Here is an 8556-nt window from a genome sequence, read left to right as displayed (position 1 = left end):
GTTTACATGTATGAGACATTGGGAGTTTTTTTTGTTGAGAAAATGACAGCTAGCTTAACGAGTTAATTAACTTGAAATGATCAACAGGTGTTCTGTCTGTGTGGACACATTTCGGAATTGGACAAAATGTTGGTTTCCTCTTTTAAAAGTTTGTAAGGAAGGATAATTTACAAACTTAATCCCTAATAAAGATCACCAAGTCACTGTCCATTTTCAAATTCACCATCTTAGATCTACTTGACATTGTGCTTGTTTAACTCCAATTCCATGATGGGCAGAAGTAGGGACATTGAGACTTCCTGCCATCACCAGCCCTTCACAAAATGTCAGTCCTCTCCTTCTCCACAAGGTCTGACAAACTGTTCTAAAGCGGGGTTCGGTTGTCCCCCTCCCATCTGAGTCTGGTTTCCATGGTAACTTTTGGCTTATCTTGATTATTGCCGCTCGCAAATCCTCTCACTCTCGTGTCAAGGCTCTATTGTGTCTTCTTTTATGTGTGTTACTTTTAAACTAACCATTTACAGCAGGGGTGTCAAACTCAAATACAGAGTGGGCCGAAATTTAAAACTGAAAAAATCAACCTTTTAATGGGGACCCAAACAAGTTTTTCATTGAATACTGAACAAGCAAGGCTTATATAACTTTATAGTGCCATGCAAAATCATGTTTCAAATAATTAAACAATATCAATGACATATCAAATACAATTTTAATAAAAATTGATTGCCTCTTTTCGGCGGTGGGGTTGAGGTGGGGGGTTTGGTTTTATCGGGGGGTGTATATTGTAGCGTCCCGGAAGAGGTAGTGCTGCAAGGGGTTCTGGGTATTTGTTATGTTGTGTTTATGTTGTGTTACAGTACGGATGTTCTCCCGAAATGCGTTTGTCATTCTTGTTTGTTGTGGGTTCACAGTGTGGCGCATATTTGTAACAGTGTTAAAGTTGTTTATACGGCCACCCTCAGTGTGACCTGTATGGCTGTTGATCAAGTATGCCTTGCATTCACTTGTGTGGGTGTAAAAGCCGCATATATTATATGACTGGGCTGACAGGTTGTAGAGAACGCTAAAGACAGTGAGGCACTCCCCCAATATTGTTGTCGGGGTGGAAATCGGGAGAAATTCGGGACAATGGTTGCCCCGGGAGAATTTCGGGAGGGGCATTGAACTTCGGGAGTCTGCCGGGAAAATCGGGAAGGTTAGCAAGTATAAATGATAAATGTTTAATGGGTTGTACTTGTATAGCGCTTTTCTACCTTCAAGGTACTCAAAGCGTATGAGTATTAACCGTGAATGCGCTGTATAATACCGGCGGGCCAGCTCTAATGTTAATTTGATTTTGCCTCAAGTGCCAAATGAAATTACACGGCGGGCCAAATTTTACCCAAGGGCCAGAGTTTGATTTACTGTAATAACTTATGATATACTATAATAACTTTGCAGAAATATGATGGGAATATCAATAAATAATTGTATTTGTTGTATCTGAATGCTAGCAATATCCATAGTTAGCATTAAAAATGTTCAAATCTTTCGAATACAAACAATAACATTAATAACCTCATCATCTAAACCAGGGGTCACCAACGCGGTGCCCGCGGGCACCAGGTAGCCCATAAGGACCAGATGAGTCGCCCGCTGGCCTGTTCTAAAAATAACTCAAATAGCAGCACTTACCAGTGAGCTGCCTCTATTTTTTAAATTTTATTTATTTACTAGCAAGCTGGTCTCACTTTGCATGACATTTTTAATTCTAAGAAAGACATACCTCAAATAGAATTTGAAAATCCAAGAAAATATTTTAGAGACTTGGTCTTCACTTGTTTGAATAAATTCATTTTTTTTTACTCTGCTTCTTATAACTTTCAGAAAGACAATTTTAGAGAAAAAATACAACCTTAAAAATTATTTTAGGATTTTTAAACACATACACCTTTTTACCTTTGAAATTCCTTCCTCTTCTTTCCTGACAATTTAAATCAATGTTCAAGTATTTTTTTTCATTGTAAAGAATAGTAAATACATTTTAATTTAATTCTTCATTTTAGCTTCCGTTTTTTCGACAAACAATATTTGTGAAATATTTCTTCAACCTTATGATTAAAACTCAAAAAAATTATTCTGGCAAATCTAGAAAATCTATAGAATCAAATGTAATTCTTATTCCAAAGTGGATTTTAACCTATTTAAAACATGTCATCAAAATTCTAAAATTAACCTAATCAGGAAAAATGACTAATGATGTTACACAAATTATTTTTAAATTTTTTTCAAAAAGATTTGAATTAATTAGTTTTTGTCTTCATTTTTTTCGGTTGAATTTTGAATTATAAAGAGTCGAAATTGAAGATAAACTATGTTTCAAAATTTAATTTTCATTTTTTTCGTGTTTTCTCCTCTTTTAAACCGTTCAATTAAGTGTTTTTTTCATCATTTATTCCCTACAAAAACACTTCCGTAAAAGGAAAAAAATGTACGACAGAATGACAGGCAGAAATACCCATTTTTTTTAATGTATGTAGATTTATTTATTAAAGGTAAATTGAGCAAATTGGCTATTTCTGGCAATTTATTTAAGTGTGTATCAAACCGGTAGCCCTTCGCATTAATCAGTACCCAAGAAGTAGCTCTTGGTTTCAAAAAGGTTGGTGACACCTTATCTGAATACATCTAAATAAATACAAACAAAAACATACACAAACATATGTTTATACTTTCCTTTGTTGTTTTGATTACTGAAACGGTAAGAGCTCATTTGGTGAACTGAAGTGGAGTTTTTTAAATTTTTATATTTTGGTTTAAAAAGTGTAATTGTGAAGCAATTTCAAATGTTCTGTATGATCATCAGTTCTTCTGAAGAAGTTGAGAATAAAAACAATACACATTGATGATGTTGTTGCGCCCTCTACTGGTGGAGCATCCTCACTGACGGCATCGAAGAATAATATGTCAGATGTTTATTGAATTATCATGAAGGGCTATTTGATCTGTAAGAATTCCGACTTGACATTCTTTAGTGGTTTGGATTTGTAGTTAATTAAGTTCCAGGACAATTCTGCTTTGTTTCATATGATTTTTTTCTTTCTTTCTACGAGCCCACAGGAAGCCGGCGTGCTGAATGGATTTGTTTTATTGCTTCTCTTTGCTGGCCGTCTGGTGGTGCTGCATGGTTGTGGACCAGAGAGCCACAAAGACACAAAGTGTTCCAGACAGCAGGTATGTGTTTCTATTAAATATGAAATTGCAGCTTATGATTTATGGCCTGCCGGTCCCAGGTCACTTTGCGTTGACAACACAATCGTGGTCGCTGTCAGTGTGCGACGTAAGCAACACAACGGTCGGAGTGACACAAATCAGACGCAACATATCACGCTGTGGAATGTCGGCCGAGTTTGCGTTCCTGGAGTCTTTCCACTCGCCGTCTCCCGCCAGTGGAAGACAAATATGTTTCTTGGCCAGCCAGCGTGTCTTCTGATTGGTGATATAAACGCCTAATTGCTTTAAGAAAGACATACGTGACCCCCCCCCCCCCCCCCACCCCCAACCCTCAACACACCCCTCCCTCGCTGGACGTCAGCTCAGATTTCCCAGGTGCCTCTCTGTCTGCCAGACGTAACAAAATAACGTCTCTGCTCACCAGCTTATTTTTCAAACACTTTTTTCTTTTCTTCATTCCTGGGAGAGGGCCGGCGCAGATCGTGACGCCACGCTCCTCTGCGTCCCCGTTGTTGGCCGAGGCCGCTGCCTTCTCGACCTCTGACCCCATCAACTCAACGCTCGTGTTTGGATTCAATGCATCCTGCCGGGTTGTTACGTAACGTGCCGCTTGTTGACATAGCAACGGCAACTTCTTTGCAGCCAGGCGTGTAGAAATCATCTGTTCCAGTGTCAAACTGGGGCCATCATGAAAGCTTTACTGGGCGATTATTTATTTTTACAAATAATTTCATTCAGGGTTTTTTTTTCTTCTAGATAAATTATAACAAATTTCACTTTTATTTGATCAAAAACTAGTACCATGCATTCCAAGATATAAGCTTCTACTTTTTTCCTACACTTTGAAGCATGTGGCTTATTACATTTTTTTAATTCGATAACATCCATAATGTTTTGTGTTCATTATTTTTCATTAGACCAGTTTGCTCACTGCAAGTTTCCTGCTTTGAACCGGCAATACAAGTGACTTTCCGTCTTCTAGTCGTCCAAGGAGTTCAGTTTAATTTTATTTATTCGTATAGCACATTTAAAAACATGCCCAGTTAGCCAAAGTGCTGTACAGACACAAGAAAAGGAGCACACAGTGTCAGATTTACATTGTAACACGGAAGGATGAATAAAATACAGCAGTAAATGGGTTAAATGATAAATGGGTTGTACTTGTATAGCGCTTTTCTACCTTCAAGGTACTCAAAGCGCTTTGACACTACTTCCACATTTACCCATTCACACACACATTCACACACTGATGGAGGGAGCTGCCATGCAAGGCGCCAACAAGCACCCATCAGGAGCAAGGGTGAAGTGTCTTGCTCAGGACACAACGGACGTGACAAGGTTGGTACTAGGCGGGATTTGAACCAGGGACCCTCGGGTTGCGCACGGCCACTCTCCCAATATACTTTAAAAGAAGTTCAGAAAATATAATCTAAAATACTAAAATGTAACAAATAAATAAAGGATAAAACAAGAAAAAAACAACAACCAAGATATCCTGTCTAACTGGATTTGAACGCCAGGGAGTAAAAATGTTTAGCCTAGATTTAAATTGGCTCAGAGACTGGGAGGACCTAGTAGATAATTAAGTACCAATGATTGTCACACACACACTAGGTGTGGGGAAATTATTCTCTGCATTTGACCCATCACCCTTGATCACCCCCTGGGAGGTAGGGGGAGCAATGAGCAGCCCAGGAATCATTTTGGTGATTTAACCCACAATTCCAACCCTTGATGCTGAGTGTCAAGCAGGGAGGTAACGGGTCCCATTTCTACAATCTTTGGTATGACTCGGCCGAAGTTTGAATTCACGACTTACCGATATCAGGGCGGAGACTCTAACAATTGAAGGTTGTTCCACAGTCTGGGCTCTGCCACTGTGAAGGCTCTATCTGAGAGACTCTTCAATAATCACTTCAAGCAATGTTTATACGTTTTACAATATAACTAAAACAATTCTTACTTTAGTAAATCTTCCCATGTGTGATGTCTGTAGCAGTGTTATCATGCATCTTTGTACGTGCTATCGTAATCACGCTAGCGTCGTCACCATTAGCTAATATGCTAACACGCTTACAGGTGTCTGTGGTAGTATTAATAACAGAGTGGCATTCGTTTCGTGTTGTCAGTTTCGTAAAGTCACCTGGATCTCACCGTGGAGTTATTGGGTCTGTTTAGCTGATTGGAGTGATTGGGTGCATGATGATGACTTCTGTTTTGTTGGATCAATCGTTTTACTGCTTTGTTACACCGTTTGGAAACAATTATGGTATGTAATAAACATTTACAGAATATTTCTGTGGAAATACTGTAACTCATTTCACAATGTATATATCTGCGACTTATAGTCCGGTACGGCTAATATGTGGAACCCTTTTTTTTTTTTGTGTGTAAAATATAGTGGGTTTGACTTGTATACCTGTGCGTTCTATAGTCAGGGAAATACAGTAGTTTGTAATGCCACTGCATACTGTGCATCTTACAAAATTCAAATTTTTATAAAGTGTTTTTTTTTTTTTAGAGAACAGATATAAATTGGACTTTATTGAAAATAATTTTCAAAAGTAAACAGATGAAATGTAGCTATTGTATCTAATTCTGGCACAGTTACTGTGATGCTTTTGGAAATGTATCAACATGCATTGTTTTAACCAATTAGTTATTTAATATAGAACTTCCTATAGGAAGCAAGTTTTCTGTCTTAAATAAAATACTTGTGTTAAAAAAAAATCTAGCATCAAAAGGTTTTTCTTTTCCACTGTTTGGGCAACACGTCTTTAGCGACGTGCAGAGGGACTGCTGTAGTGATCGTTTTCCACTGTGCTCCTTATCATGATAGCTTGTGTAAATTATTCCACCACAGTAAGCTGCTTTTGAGCCGGAGTTTGTTGTTCTTCTCTGTTCTTGTTCTCCACTTGGCTGGATGCTTCTGTTTCAAATGCTGGAATAACTTTGTTGTGCGCCTGTCTTATTTTAAACAAACTTTGCTGCGTGCAGTCATTTGTTTGATGCCTGTTGCCGCAAATCCAAACAACCCACATCCCTTTTATTTGGAACAAAGGTCTCGCTCTGATTTGTGTTAGCATTAGCCATGTTTTGCTGAGTGTGTGGAAATATGGCAGAGGGCTGAAGCTACGGAAGCTCCTGAGGGCAAAAATATGCCCCCCCAAAAAACATTGATATATTCTTTAATTGTCTGCTACAAAACTCAAATTTATTGATCCAATTTTTATCACATTTAAAAGCCTACTGAAACCCACTACTACCGACCACGCAGTCTGATAGTTTAAACATCAATGATGAAATATTAACATTGCAACACATGCCAATACGGCCTTTTTAGTTTACTAAATTGCAATTTGAAATTTCCCGGGAAGTGTCGTGTTGAAAATGTCGCGGTGTGATGACGCGTGCGTTTGACGTCACCGGTTGTAGCGGACATTATTTTCCAGCCCAATCCAAGCTATAGTATTCTGGACATCTGTGTTGCTGAATCATTTGCAATGTTTTCAATTAATAATGGAGAAGTCAAAATAGAAAGATGGAGGTGGGAAGCTTTTAGCCTTTAGCCACAAAAACAAAGCCGGTGTTTCCTTGTTTAAAATTCCCGAAGATTAAGCTTTACTATGGATCAGAGCGGTCAAGCGAACATGGATCCCGACTACATGTCAACCGGCAGTTTTCGGTCAGAAAATTGTGGTAATAAGTCACCTCTTACCGGAGACATCAGCGGAGCTTCCGTCCTGCTGGAGCTGCCGTGACTTCCCTCAGAGACTCTGGCGTCAACACACCCGTGGCCAGACCCCTCCGACTTTCAGGTACTATTTAATCTCACTAAAACACTAGCAACACAACTGGCAGATAAGGGATTTTCCAGAATTATCCTAGTAAATGCGTCTAATAACATCTGAATCGCTCCTACTGCAATTGCCTTTTTTTATTTTTAACTTTTTTTTTTTTTTTCTAGTCCTTCACTCTAAATTTCCTAATCCACGAATCTTTCATCCTCTCTCAAATTAATGGGGAAATTGTCGCTTTCTCTGTCCGAATAGTTCTAGCTGCTGCTGGCTATGATTGTAAACAATGTGAGGATTTGAGGAGCCCTACAACCCGTGACGTCACGCGCACATCGTCTGCTACTTCCGGTAAAGGCAAACCATTTTTTTAGCAACCAAAAGTTGCGAACTTTATCGTGGATGTTCTCTATTAAATCCTTTCAGCAAAAATATGGCATTATCTCGAAATGATCAAGTATGACAAATAGAATGGACCTGCTATCCCCGTTTAAATAAGAAAATCTCATTTCAGTAGGCCTTTAAGATTGTCTATAGAAGAAGTGTAGACAATTGTTAACTTTGTTAACAAGTGAGGATGCATGTGTCGACGCTGGAGTCAAATGTTAGTGCCACATTTTTGTAAAGCTGAAGACACAAGTTGTCACCTTCTTTTCCTGTTTGACAGGAAGTGGGGTCATTTATTGTTTACTTTGCTCCACTAGCACACACGTTGAGTGTCCCTTCCTCCTATTCCTTACCCTTGGTGGTTTCTGGCAGCAGCGTCAGATACCTGTGCAGGCAGCAGCAAGACGAGCGGGCATTATCTTCTCCAATAAATCGAGGGCTAGGTGATACGGCTGAAAATTGTATCACAATAGAAGTGTTTTTTATCGATCAATGTCGACAATTATTGCCTATGAAAAATAAGGAGCATGAGAAAAAAATAAAGGAAATGTAAACATTTTATTTCAAATGTAACCTTCCTCTGGTTATAATCCCCTCAGCTATCAATGCATAAAGGAAATCTCAACACAAGCATTGAAAATACTCAATGTAAACAAAATTGTAAAATTAGATTGCACACTAAACAATAAGCTATCAAAATGAAGGTGCAAAAATAAGGAATATGTAAGAAATGCTTTATAAAGTGTAAGAAAAAAGTGCAGGTATAGTACCAGGAAGTTACAGCTGTGCTCTAAAGGGTGAGTGCGGCTAACGTGGTGTGTGGTGTTAGTGCTCTTGGTGGGGGGGAATGCCTGCATCCTCTACAGACAACATTGGTCTGACTATGATCCCTTTTGAAAAAAATCCCAAAAAGTGCCATACTGTCCAAGTGACTTTTCCTCGTTTGTCCACAATTTCTTCACTTTTACTTTCTCTTCTCGCTCCATGCAAAGAATCAACCAGCAGACATCAAGATGGCGCAACCAAACTTCATAGTTTATACTGTTACCTGATTGGTTCTAAGCGTAGAACGTTCACTGATCAGTGATCACTTCGAGCGTTGTTCGGTTGCCAGAAAGCGATTGTCTTTGTTCATGCAACCAACTTTTTGTTGCAACTTCCG

The 8556-nt window shown here is 38.9% G+C and overlaps 1 long non-coding RNA gene across 2 annotated transcripts in view; it reads left to right on the top strand.

The window, feature by feature from the left end:
- The window catches only part of LOC133556083 (uncharacterized), a 522853-nt gene that overhangs the window by 385139 nt on the left and 129158 nt on the right, over positions 1-8556 (top strand). Inside the window, exon 2 of one of the 2 annotated variants that reach the window (XR_009807445.1) lies at positions 3100-3213. The exons of the other annotated variant lie outside the window; for it this stretch is intronic. This is a non-coding gene — a long non-coding RNA (uncharacterized LOC133556083). The remainder of the gene's footprint in view (positions 1-3099; positions 3214-8556) is intronic. 2 annotated transcript variants of the gene reach the window in all.

This window comes from Nerophis ophidion, linkage group LG07 (assembly GCF_033978795.1).
Source record: "Nerophis ophidion isolate RoL-2023_Sa linkage group LG07, RoL_Noph_v1.0, whole genome shotgun sequence".
NCBI classification, from domain to species: Eukaryota; Metazoa; Chordata; class Actinopteri; order Syngnathiformes; family Syngnathidae; genus Nerophis; species Nerophis ophidion.
The sequence above is the reverse complement of the archived record's forward strand: the minus strand, read 5'-3'. Positions and strand labels throughout refer to the sequence as shown.